This window comes from Octopus bimaculoides, chromosome 19 (genome assembly GCF_046866305.1).
Source record: "Octopus bimaculoides isolate indiv1 chromosome 19, ASM4686630v1, whole genome shotgun sequence".
NCBI classification, from domain to species: domain Eukaryota; kingdom Metazoa; phylum Mollusca; class Cephalopoda; order Octopoda; family Octopodidae; genus Octopus; species Octopus bimaculoides.
Genome location: NC_142946.1, coordinates 53,684,809 through 53,699,808, shown reverse-complemented (window position 1 = coordinate 53,699,808; position 15,000 = coordinate 53,684,809). Strand labels below are relative to the sequence as shown.

The 15,000-nt window shown below is 34.5% G+C and overlaps 1 long non-coding RNA gene across 1 annotated transcript in view; it reads left to right on the top strand.

The window, feature by feature from the left end:
* The window catches only part of LOC106875402 (uncharacterized), a 306,368-nt gene extending 299,329 nt beyond the window's left edge, over positions 1-7,039 (top strand). Inside the window, exons 3-4 of the long non-coding RNA XR_016237453.1 lie at positions 4,304-4,549; positions 5,902-7,039. This is a non-coding gene — a long non-coding RNA (uncharacterized LOC106875402). The remainder of the gene's footprint in view (positions 1-4,303; positions 4,550-5,901) is intronic.
* Positions 7,040-15,000: the final 7,961 nt, after the last annotated feature.

Sequence of the window (15,000 nt, the reverse complement as noted above, 5' to 3'; positions counted from 1 at the left end):
CTGCTTTCAACCAAACTCTACCATCTGTTTATAAAGGCATGCTGACATTAATTTCATTCTTTGCGATAGTGAAGCATATTGCAGTCCACCACACACATCTATCTTTCGCATGGTTTATAAAACAGCTGTACAGTGTTAATAAATGATGTGCACTCCTAGTTGGTAGATTGTGCATAATTGCAGCAATATGCACCGTTGTTAACCACAAGGGATGAACAGGAAAGGCTGAATGTGGTTTTTTCTCCGCTAGAAATAACAACAAAATCTCCATCAAAACACACCCGCGCACTGCTAGTTGGTAGGATATGCTACATTATAAACAAGAACATGAAAAGAGGGACGAGAAAGTCCGCATGTGGTCTCTAGAAACGACGACAAAATCTCCAGCGAAGCACACCCGCTGATCTTGAAAGAAAGAATGAAACATTCGATTCATATTATCCCGCAGAAAAATGGCTCCTTGGTGGCTGAATGAGTGTTGGTCATAAGTCTTCAGGTTCAAGAAGGACTCGGAACAACAACAACAATAGTCATAAAAATGACAGCAGCAGCAGCTACAACAACAACTGCAGCATCAGCAGCAGCCACAACAACTACAACAACAGCAGCTATAACTGCTGGGCCAATGTGACAGCGTCTATATATCGCTCGAGCTGCTAGAAATAGCAGATACATCTCTTTGAAACTGCTTCTGAACGTTGTTAAAAACGAAGGATACATTAGATCTTCATGGGCAAATTGCGCCCCGCGGACCTTTGTAAATGGTGCGTCTAACGAAAAACTACCAGGAATATTTTAAATGGTGCGGTCCGTCTGATAATGAGCTGTGTCCCATACTATCTGTTATGTGAAAAAGGTTGCCCATGTCCACATTAGGTAAGACTGTGCAACAAAGTTATTATTTTTAAAAAATCTTTTTATCAGTAAGTGTTATTTCCTGTCTGCTCAGCTCTGAAAATCAAAGGAAGTGACGGCTGTTCTTTCCAAATTTTGCTTTTGTGACCTGGACATCAGTTATGAAACTGACCTATTTTCCAATTACATTTCAGACAGATTCAGCGCTGAATTGCTGAAGCAGAAATATCGTTATAGCAAATATTCTGCTGAACGCCACAGATTTGCTCGTCAGTTGCTTGACCTTAGCCACATGAGTATTCCCTCGGTGGCTGACAACATGTGCATCTCTGATCATGAGCAGGAGTAGTGGAGAAGCATCATAGCCCATGTATTGAGAGGGATGCTCTGGAGTTTGAATAAATATAACAAAAGCAAAGCTTGAAGGAAATATTAATGATGTTTCATAATTTCTAGTGGGGTAAGCAAATAGGAAATAATAGCTGTTACCCAAGGACAAAAATCGTGCTACACAGTGTAATATAGTCCGGGTTACGCCGAAGTAGACTGCAGCAAAAAGCAAAAGCCCACGAAATTGTCAAAGCTTAAACGCCTCTATCTATAGTTCTATCCGTTCAAGACCGGCCTGTGGTTAAACAACAGCAACAACGGCATCAGCATCAGTATCAATAATTGTTGCTGGAACAACTAAAAGCAGACATAGATTATCTTGAAATAAGTCTATTTCTCCACCACCATTATTTTCCCCTTCAGATGGTTGTGACGATCTACGTTTCTCGTATGATATATTGGCCGTCTGTATTATGTATAAATATCTGCCAAAATAAAACCATCAATTTATCATCCTCCCTCCCTCTCTCTCTTTCTCTCTCTCTCTCTCTCACTATGTATGTCTGCCTCACAATATTAACTGCTCGCTTTTATTTCTTTCATTTCCTCTGAATCGAAATCACGACCTTAGGATCATTAATCGAATACCCTAACCACTAAGCCACGCACCTTCACTTATTAATACTAACCGGGAGGAGATAATAGTATGAAATACATCAACTGCAAGGAAATATACTGCGGCTGACTCCATTCTCGAACGCCTGCGCACACATGTCGGTATGTGAATATGCACGCATATACACATAAAAACATATGACTCACACGCACATACACACACACATACGGGCGCACACAGTCGTACTCAGACAATCACACAGGCACACACACAGACAAATTTTCTTTTGTTTTAATTTTGTTACAGTTATCACACATTGGTTTGCCGCCATGCTGGGGCACCACTATCAACGCTTATTCCATTACTTATAGATCCTAGTGCGTGTTCCAGGCTAAGCATATATTTTATCGATCGATACATGTCGAGTGGCGAAGTTAGCAATCTCATACAGCACCGGTTTCTAACAGGCAGAGTTGAATACATAAACATCCTTACTGACTCAAACACACATACATGCACACATAGACACATACAAAGATGCATTCATACATACCCACACGCATACATGCATACATACCTCCATTACCACATACACACACACACACACACACACACACATATATATATATATATACATATATACAGACACACACACACAGGTATATACAAATACGCCCACACAGGCACACACACACAAATACACACAGACACACACACATATATAAGTATGTGTATACATTTATACATACATACATACATACATATATATATATATATATATATATATATATATATATATATATATATTACTTTTGTATGTCTGTATGTGCGTGTATACATACACACATACATACACACACATATATGCATACATATACACTACACATACGCACATTCACAAAGACATAAATTTTTATAGAGTTATGGAATCGTGATAAGCTTCGCAAATAATATGCAAAGCAGTCGGAGTTGCTGCACATCATTCGTTTGGTCTGCAGTAATAATGTTATGTTTTGTGAGAGATAAGGAGACAACGTCTGTTTTGAGTTTGTAGCGTTGTCTTCACTGGCTCACACAACATCCATCCTATCACAACAATATACACTTCACCGACTTTATAGAAGACAACTAGCGACATGCACAGGCTGTCGGTGACATGCGTAAATACATACACCCACACATGCGAAGACACCCGCACGCACACACACACATACACACGCACACATATAATGTCCTGGTTGGGTGAAAAGATATTTTCAATGAGACACTCAACCCGAGTTCTGGGATATCAACGCTGTCGGATTCCAGACTAATACCGAAATTCTTGAGGTGTTAAGAATTCTGGTTTGCAAGTTTTACGCAAGCCTGATGAAGCGTCATCCTAATAACTAAAATTACGTAAATGTTCACACCGAATAATTGCGTGAATTTTTGCACGTAGAGTTGGTACAGAAATAACTGTAACTTATCATTGAAGATGTGTTAAGGTATTTCTTTGTTTTCTTATTTCGATTATATATGCATACATACATATACACACACATATACATACACCCATATATGTATCTATAATTATAAACATAATTATAATCAGGGGTCAGCTAATTGCTTCGCCACGCACCGAATTTAGAAATAGGAGTTAAAATGCTTTTTCAACTACCATAAAGATCTCCCAGACGGTAACACACTTTTTTACGTAGGCAAACACCCATGTAGCTAATCTGAGTCGTGTGGATTTGTTACTTTTTCTTTTTGCCTACGTAAAAAGTGTGTTACTCTCTAGGACATCTTTATGTAAGTAGAAAAGGCAGTTTAACTCCTATTTCTAAATTCGGTGCGTGGCGAAGCAATTAGCTGGCCCCTGATTATAATTATGTTTATAATTATAGAATATTTGTATAATTTCACCTAAAAAGGTTATTTTAACGTACCAAACTACTTGGTAAAATTAATAATTATTAATTAATTAATTAATTAATTGATTGATTAAATAATTAATTAAAATTAATTTTACCCTTTTATTATTATTAATATATATATATATATATATATATATATATATATATATATATATATATATATATTCGCAATACATGAATTCAATTAATCCGGTGGTACTCATAAAAAGCTCCTTAATGTGCCATTCTACAAAACATAGAATATATAGTACAGTACAAGAGTGTTGTGTCGACGCCCCCAGGCGAAGAAGTAGGATCTCCCAAGACATATAAATAGAGGTAGTCTGGCCGTGGTAGGTGTGTTGAAAGAACTGATGCCTCACTCGTACCTTTGATAATCAAGTGATGGAAAATACTTGGAAAATGATACAAAGAAGTCTTCTGCACTTCTGACAAAACTTTAAATTTGTTTGGAAAAGCCAGTACGCCTAGGAAGCAATCAAGCTGCGTGTTTTAAACTTTCCTTATCCACAGTTCTAACTTGTCGGTGAAAGACTTTAATTTTCCCTGTAACCGTAATTATATTTTCGTTCTCTCCTTGCAGACTAAAATTTAAAACGTTCAACTTCTCAAGATGTTCGTTGAGAAATGCTACTCCCACCCACCGATTATCATCGTTAAGAAATTCAAATCCAGAATTTTCAGCTTCGAAGAAACATTATTTCAGTTCGCAAAGAAGTAAATCAAGAGAGCACTTTTCCTTTCGAGAGTCACCGCACTTCTGTATGAAGCAGTAAACACCTAAAATCAGAATCCATAGTTTCACATACGGATGCAAAATGTCTGCAGCGTAGGTAACGCGATTTTATGTAATTCACCACTTTAACAACATTTTCCATCGTTTTCAGGAGACCATCAGGTAGAGATTTTCACAACAAAACTTCGCGGTGAATCATGCAAACATGAATGTTGGACACCAACCGCATTCTTATCTAAACTGCCAAGGAATCACAGCATCTTTTTAATCTTCTATACTCGAAGCCATTATATTTTTGAGTCTAGACTGCTAAGAATTATAAAAGCCTCTTTAATTTTAACCTTCTAAGCATATCACAATGATATTCTTTGTCTTATTAACTCAGAAATCCCAAGACCTCTTTAAACCTTCTCTGCGTATCAGTATTATATTCTCGCCTAAATTACTCAGAAATCTCAAGGTTTTTTTCTAGCGTTATTCACAGATGTAACTTTAAATGAGGGCGTTTTTTTTGTTTTTTTTTCTTCTTTTTATGCAGAAAAGTTTTGCGAAAACAAAAATAGTAATTTAAAGGAAGAATTCACTAATATTTTTCTTTCGCCATGAAATTCAAAACGATGTGTAACCAAAATCTCAGCACCTGTCTTTAAACCCACTTCCTTTCTGCAAGACGTTTTCTTCTTCTTTTTTTTTATTCTTTCTCTGCCTTCACTCCACTCACTGCTGTCAACACTCAAATGCTAAACACGACTGAATACCCCAATCCAACCTTGGGGCGTCACACAGAGAATACCCCAGAATATATGATGACACCCGGAGGCTATATATATATATATATATATATATATATATACGTGTGTGTGTGTGTGATGTATAGTGTTACGCTAAGCAGTTTAGACATGAATGCTGATTCAGCCCTGCCTAACTATCAATGCAAACCGTACACCCCACCAGTGTCACCACCACTACTATCACCACCACCACCACTATCATAATTATCGAGATAATCATCATTATCGTCGACCTCCTCCTCCGCCTCCTCTTCATCATCATCACTCTCATCATTGTTATCATAATCGTTATCTTCGTCGTCGTCGTTATCATCATCGTCATCATCATCATCATCATCATCATCATCATCATCATCAATTTTATCGTTATCATAGTCATCCTCTTTCTCTCCCTCCTTCTGCTCATCGTCATCGTCATCATCATAATCATCATAATCATCATCAACATCATTATCATCATCAATTTCATCAACGTTATAGTTATCATTACCATTATTATCATCATCATCATCATCATCCTCATCATCATCACCACCACGATATAAGTACAGTATATTTTGTGTAGTGTTTTATTATTTTCTTTTGTACTCTAATCTCCCTCTGCAACTTTCGTTTATCGCTTTTGAAATTTGAATAAATTTTACTTCTTTTCAGATCTATGACGATGAAGTGCCAAGAAGAAAAAGAAAACCGTAAACAAAGCAACGAACGAAATTAGTTGACAACCTAATAGAAACATATAACGAATTCCTCGGCAGAACCAACAGAGCGTAGGAACTTAATTTGTAGAATACCCTGCCAGAATCAGTAGGATGCAAGGGCAATGTGCATGTAGCATTCTTATGCATGTGGGGTCGGGTGCAAAAAATATACACCAGTCAATGACAGGAAGGATATTATAAGCGGCAATAACGGTACTTTCTAAAATGTCCGGTCAAGCTAGGTAATATATTGGACATGCTCCACTGCATCCAGCATTTGTTAATATTCTCTCCTGGCGGATGACAAACTGCACCACTCAAGGGACAACTCCTCTAACCAATTCTGTCCTGCAGGGTTTTCCTCATACGACGTACCTATAAAGGGAGTCGAGGCACTTTCCCGGAGGAGAGAATTTGATGGATCTGTTTGGATAGTCGTTATTACCAGGTGGGTTTTTTTTATGAGGGCGGAGTATAAATCGTCTCTAAACACCTTTTAGTCGCCTTTTACGACACACAGAGGAAACACTGGATCTATACTTTCACATAACATTCCCCTCTCAGTTCCTTAAAAGAATCTTCAAATATTCACAAAAATTCACAAAATATGACACAGTCCTAAATTATGCATCATTTCGAAATTTACATATTTATGTTATGACTTGCAGTATATGTTCTGGCTCTTTACATCCTGTGTTCAAATCGTACAGAGATCAGTATATGAGACAGAGAGATAGATAGAGATAAATAGATAGATAAATAGACAGCTAGATAGATAGAAAGAGAGAGAGAGAGAGAGAGAGAGAGAGAGAGAGCGTGTGTGTGTGTGTGTGTGTGTATGTGTGTGTGTGTGTGTATGTGTGTGTGTGTGTGTGTGCATGTGTATTTTCTAAGTGATTTCTAAGCCTGGTAGAAATAATGGTCATGCTTCCTTCAAATTATAGCCCACCATCCGAAACAAAGCTCAGCTGGGTCGATAACATAAAGTACTAACTAAGTAGTAAGATCAATATATCCGACTGTTCAATACTCCAACAATTCGATGTCCCGTTCTAGTTTTAGAAATCAATATTTATGAAAAGAGAGAAAAATTAAAACGAGCAAACAAGTAAGCAGCAGGTGTAATTTACAAGTTGATATTACTTTTACTATTCTGACAATGCTTCAATTACTTGTCTGATTATCGATTCTTCGGCAATCGCTTTGCTATTTATTCCTATCTTTCACAAATTTAATACTTCTGTAAAACGACGAAAGTCCAGAAAAGATCAAACAGACAGGATCAATATAGCAAAGCAATTTTTGATATATATATATATATATATATATATATATATATGTATTATATATGGTTTATATTATGAAATTTTAGCAAGAATAAATTCTATATTCGAAATAGATTTGAAAATGTGAAAAAGAAAAATTTCTTAAGATCTTCTTATTTGGAAAGTAAAGTCTGTCTGCTGTGTAAACTTTTTAAATATGGTTCATGAAGAAATGTCACATATTTTACAAGAGATACAACTTAGTTCAAAAGTTGAAATGCAAACTTGACTTTTGAGTCAATATATAGTTTGATTGTCTGACATTTCAAATATATATGTATATATATATATATATATATATATATATATATATATATATATATATATATATATATATATATTCATTAGAAATGCAGAGACGCCTATAATAGGACATCTACTCGCTAGAAATAGCAGCAAAAATACTACATACCACAAAAGTTAGGGATAATTTCGAAAGGAAATGAAAAATAAAAACTTTTACCAATCTATATTCTGTACCATGGTTTCAAGTCAATTTTAGTAAGATAAAGATTATATCTTACAAGGTCAGACTATCGTCAGCAGAATTGACCAGACAACATATGAAGCACGAATCAGTACGCAGCATGGTTCGTGTTTTTATGTCTAATTTTTCAAAATATACCGCGTATTTACGGTTTACCTAATCGGCAGCAAATACAAAAATGCAAAATGCCGAAATTCCTTCAGAAAATCATCCAAAAAGAATTTTATCATTATTAATAAATTATAGGGTGGCAAAGAAAATTTTAGAAATTTTATTTACCACCAGTGGTCTAGCGAGAGTAAAAACAGTCAACTTTTGTGGTATGTAGTATTTTTGCTGCTATTTCTAGCGAGTAGATGTCCTATTATAGGCGTCTCTGCATTTCTAATGAATAATACATAGTCTATTGACTGTTTTTACTCTCGCTAGACCACTGGTGGTAAATAAAATTTCTAAAATTTTCTTTGCCACCCTATAATTTATTAATATATATATATATATATATATATATATATATACGCATGCATATATATGCATATATATATATATATATATAAATATACGCATGCATATCTGTATGTATGTATGAAAGTATATGTATATGGTGTTTGAACGCACAATAGAATGTTCAAGAATATAGTTATTTCAGTCTGTCAACGGAATTATTGAAATGTTCTTTCACTCCCATTCCTGACAATCGAAGACTACAGCGAGCATCTTGCTGCATTTGGATGAAAATATACTGTTGTTGCTTTTGTTGTTGTTGCCGTCGCCGTTGTTGCTTAGCCCCATGGTTGTTGCGTTCAAGCTGACTAATGGTGAAAGGCGTTCCACCGATGACCAACCCATCGTAGTATATTTAAGACTACAGTGAACATGTAGTCTCAGTCTCAGATATGTCAAAATGTCATGCGCTGTTTATGACGGAAGGCTATGATTTGAGGGAATCATGGGTTGTTATATATATATATATATATATATATATATATATATATATATATATACACATACATACATACATGCATACATATATAAGCTCCTAACGATAATACCGAAGCAGCCAAGCATTCAAGAATAAACTCCGGTTATCATACATAGATATGTTACAAGAGGAGGGACTTCATAACAGGTTATTGTTCTACTTCTAGTAATCTCGAACTTTTGTGGCATTTTATGCTTTGTACCTCTTCTAGAAACGATTATTATGTATATATAAGGTGGCGGGTTGGCAGAAACTTTAACACGCTCAACAAAATGCTTAGTGATATTTCGTTGGGTTTTACGAATTGTGTTCAAATTGCGCCGAGGTCGACTTTACTGTTCATCCCTTCGAGGAATTTCTAAATTTAAGAAATTGATCAGATGAATCTAGACTTCACACTAATAGATTTTGGGACAAATATCATTAGAAAAAAGTAAAAAAAAAAAAGAAAGCCTGAACACCAAAAATTCTGTTCTCTTTAACATCAACATTCAGAACAACTTACTAGATTAATCGGCACAACTTACCCTCAGGACAAATCTGATTGAACAGATCCATCTACAGTCAAAGAGGTTCCAACTACTCCCACACTGTATTTCATTCAAACAGTGAATTCAAGACTTCATTAGCGATGTGTCTTACCTGTTTTGAGAAGGTAGAGAGTTTGTTGTGATTTGAATTTTGGTGCTATTTCTTGCAGTGACGTGACTAGTGACGCCCTCTTTGTTTTGTTACTAGTTTAGTATGTTGGTCATTTTTGGTTTCTGTTGTTCAATTGGATTTTAATTCATTGTGGTGGCCCGACCAAGTCTATTATATCAACTACAGAGATACAACGCATTGCTGTGTGGTTTAGAAACTCACTTTGTAACCACGTGGTTTCATTTACAGTCCCAGAGCGCAACACCATGCGCATCTGTCTTCTACTATAACCATGGGCGAACCAACGTCTTGTTAAGGAATTTCGCTGACGGGAACTGCATTTGAACTCAGAACCTAGAAGAGTCGGAGCAAATACGGCAAAACACTTAAAACGAATCATAAGTATTAACCTTGAAACAGAATGTCACTTTTCTTTTCTTTTCTTTTCTTTTATATATATAGAAATATAACGTTTTCTACTTATTGTTTTGTTGATGTTTCCTAACCTCTTTCTCCTTCATCACAACACCATCCCGCACCTCACTCCGGACTTGCTGCCAAAACCTGACAACAAATTAGCTTTATCGATTAAGGCAAATTGAGAACTGAATCTAAAACACTGTATGGAGCAATAAATCACATTCTCTGCGCTTCGGCATTTCCATTTTGTGGAAGAATTTTGTGTTCTTTTATTATTTTTACATGAATATCTAGAGAATAGGAAAGAGTCAGTGGAATTTGGTCTCTGCAATGGTGACGAGCACGACGTTGATACTGGATGAGATAGAGGTGGGTTGATGGTGGTTAAAGGAGGAGCGCGAGATTCTTGTTTCTGTTGTTGGTATGAAACATATTTTAAAGATTGAGCATTAACCTACATGAAAATATGAAGAAAGAAGAAGAAGGAAACGAACTGGTATCATAACAACGAAGTACATGTTTAACAGATTGCCATGCATGTGTGGCAGACTCTTGCAATGGTCGAACTGTCAAAAAAAAAACACGTATGTATGTATGTGCGTGTGTCTGTGTGTGTCTGTGTGTATGTATGTATGTATGTATGTATGTATGTATGTATGTCTGTCTGTATGTATGCATGTGTGTGTATTATGTATATGCATATATAAATATATATATATATATATATACATATATATATATATATATATATATATATATATATATATATATATATATATATACATATATATATATATACATATCTATATACATACATATACATAAACAAAGTCGCATATTTATGTGCGTACCTATGTGTATGTATATATATATATATATATATATATATATATATATATATATATATACACACATATATACATATACATATATGCCCATCAAAATCATGATAAAGTATATATATATATATATATATATATATATATATATATATATATATATAGTTGAAAATATTTGGAAAACATATAAAAAGTGGAAGAGAAATGCCTTCGTTTCACATAGTTTAATATCTTTTTATAAAGAAATTGATATATATATATATATATATATATATATATATATATATATATATATATATATATATATATATATATATATATATATATATATATATATATATACACACATATTTTATGGGATAACTCATAATTTTGCCACGTGGTGTATACTGAATGTCCAGTATTTTTGCTCATTTTATATTTTTATATTTCTCTCTCTCTCTCTCTCTCTCTCTCTCTCTCTCTCTATATATATATATATATATATATATATATATATATACACACAGAAAGAGAGAGATGTTATTAACCAGTAGATTAAACCAATATATCTCATGGAACATACTTGATAACGATGATTCTTTTTCCGTTCAGCTACTGCTGCACACATTCGCAAAGTTTTTTTTCCTGATTTCCCAATTTGGTGCAAATATCTAACAACTGTTGAATAGTAACAATTGATTTTCATTTTGCGAATACTCGAATTGCTTTGTGTGAATCCGATGCAATAACAGCTCTCAATTGGTCCTTGTCACTCGCAGAAGGTCGTGCGCGAGCTTCCTTATGGCCAAGGGTTTTGACTTCTGTACAAAATGTTTGCAAGAAATATTGAGTTGTAAATTCGCTGATACTCTCCTGGTCAAGTGCCTCGTTGGTATTGTGGGCAGTTTTGCTCCTTTGTGTTCCGTTTTGGACTCGAACAACAAAATGAATCGAATTTGTGTTTTCTACATTTTTGTTGTAAACAACAATAAACAGTGAAATTAAACCCATCTGTATATTAAATATAATAGTACGTTCCTACCTACCTACTTTTTGGGTTACGCTAAGAGAAGTACCCCAAATAAAGTAAAGAAGGAACAATTCATAGTTATGGTAATGATGGTTTTCTATTCCATTTTCTCCCTCTCTTACCCTCCCCTTCCTCTGACTATCTATCTATCTATCTATCTATCTATCTATCTATCTATCTATCTATCTATCTATTTATCTATCTATCTATCTATCTATCTATCTATCTATCTATCTATCTATCTATCTATCTGTCATGCCTCAATTTCGCCGGCGTCTCCATCATCACAATAACAAACAGCCAACGGAAACCTACGGAAATTTCACGGATTCTATTTGTTAACATAAATTAATAGACGTAAGCTTTGGCTTCAAAATTGCATCTTACAAGAATATAGTTGCATAAAAGTCTATTCCAAAATAAGCATCGATGTTTAGAATAATAAAAAAACTAAAATTATTTTTCTACCGATCCGATATCGAGATAAAAAATATACACATACATATATGTGTATGTAGATATATATATATATATATACATATTTATATATATACAGACATGGACAAACATGCATATATATACGTATGTATGTATGCATGTACGTGCATAAAAATGTGTGTATGTATGTGTATGTATATATATATATATATATATATATATATATATATATATATATATATATACGTAGACATGGAGACAGACATGCATATGTGTGTCTATCTATCTATCTATCTATCTATCTATATATATATATATATATATATATATATATATATATATATATATATATATGTATATATAAACATGTGTCTATATGTGTGTGCGTGTGGGTGTGAAATCAGATAATGTGCGAATCGCAATAAATTTCGTTGGCTCACCAAGTTGGCAGTTGACTTCCTGTTAACTAGCTTATATAGGAGAGACAGTTATGACATAACACAGATTTAAGAGAGACCGTCGCAACCGATCAACACACTCGCCAACGTTGCTGCGCCACCACCAACACCATCGCCACCACTAACACCACCATCATACATTGCCGCCGCCACCGCCAGCAGCAGCAGCAGCACCACCACCAATAGCATTAGCAGCATCAACAACGCAATCATCGTCACGAAGGACAAAAGTAAAAACTAAATGACTACGTTTAACATAAATAGTCTGCTAGTGGGAATATTCTGGGAGATGAAGATGTGAGATAATATTGCGCTAAATCATTCATTATTACATGTTAGAGTGGTGTCTGTTTCGGGGCAAATGGTTGCATAATGTGTCTGAAGATGAACAAAAATGCATTTGAATTGAAGCTGTTAATCACTGCAGAAATTCCAGGATTCTGAGCAAGGTTGGCCATTATGCTCGTAACTATGTGTTCCCACAGTCGGTCTTTTAGTTAATAACAGAGAGACGGTGGGAGGGAGAGAGGAGAGAAAGGGAAAGGGAAAGATAATGAGAGGGAGCAAAGATAAAGAATACTAGAGAGAAAATATCAGAATGACACTGGTTTTTTTTTTAATAAATTATAAATGACAACAGCAACAATAAACAGTAATACAAGTACGTAATTTCATGCTGTTAGGAAGAAACAGGTAAAGTCTAACGTTTCGCACATTATTTCTTCATCAATTAAAATTAATTATTTAGTGCTTTTGTGTGTTTTGTTTATTTCTGTTCCTAAAGCATGTTTGCTTTATTAGGATATGGTTGCAAAAAAAAAACAACTTTATATTACACTGTAATTTATTATTATTTTATTATGATAATAACAACGACGACGACAACAAAAACAACAACAACAACAACAATAAGAATAATAATAGTAATAATAGTAATAATAATAATAATAATTATTATTATTATCGTTATCATTATTATTATTATTATTATTATTATTATTATTATTATTATTATTATTATTATTATTATGACTTCTTTTCTTGTATTTGTCAACTTTCTTAAAGACTAAAAATAGTGTTTTTGTTTCGTTCGGGTTTTTTGGTTATTTGTATTAGTTTGCTGCCTGAATTGGCTTCGGAATTCCTTCTCTTACCAGCCATTTTTTTCTTTAACGTCGTTCGTATTTCTCTTCTTGAATTCTAAAATTTCAGTGATGTTTTGGATATATCTGGCTGCAGACAGTAAAAGTATAATTTTTGAAACCCCATTATCATACTCCTGATTGTGTCTTCTTTTCATTTACTGGTAAGTAAAATGTATCGACATTACTTTTAGAGTGGTGTGCGTAATACATTGTAGGCAGCTTCCTACTCAATTTTATCCATGTGGCTTTGTCTTTGTCCATTTTATAAAAGGAGTAGAGTGGCTCAATACTGGCATGGCCTATGTATTAATTTATCTCAATAAGATTCTCAGCATTTCGTTTTGTTTCGCGCATCTTCTTAAGGCTTCTTTCGTTCATTCTCTATCATTTCTCTTTATCCTATTATCCTATCATCCTGCAGCAGCCTTAGGTACTTGTAACCCCTTATTATTTCTCAGCGCTCTAATGATATCATATCATTATGTGGCAATTTTATGCTGTCAGAATTAATCTTTCGCCCTCTTCTTCTTCTTCTTCTTCTTCTTCTTCTTCTTCTTCTTCTTCTTCTTCTTCTTCTTCTTCTTCTTCTCAACATCATCATCATATATTATTATTATTATTATTATTATTATTATTATTATTATTATTATTATTATTATTATAAAATGTGGCGAGCTGGCTGAATCGTTACCACGCCGGACAAAATGCTTAGCGGCATTTTGTCCGTCTTCATATCGACTTTGCCTTTCATTCTTTTGGAGTCGATTGAATAAGCACCAGTTGTGCACTAGGATCGATGTAATCGACTAGCCCCGCTCCCCCCACCAAATTACGGGCCTTGTTCCCATAGTAGAAATGATAGTTATGAAAGCGGATCCCACGCTGTTACAAGCATTTGAACCGGGTCTCCGGTTTGAAGATACCTCCCTCCTTCCTTCCTCTCATCAGTCTTGGAGCCTCAAATAAAAGGTCATGACCACTGCTTTTAATCCTGACTATAAGATAAAAAATAGAGATATACTGAACAACAAAACAAAAAAGAACAAGGGATGGTCTTAGCTGGAAGGCTTTTGATCATCAAGTCAATTCGACCAGGTCTGACAAGAAGCTAAACAACAACAATGGCTGCAATTTCTGTTTATGCTACGAATCATTAGTATTATGATTACGCAGCTTTTGTAAAAATAATCGATATGCATTGATTGACAAATAATGTGTTGTCTCATCGATTTCTCCGGATTCAATCAATTGTTACTGTCTTTATTATTAACAATTTGTTGTTGCCGTTATTGTTGTTGTTGCTG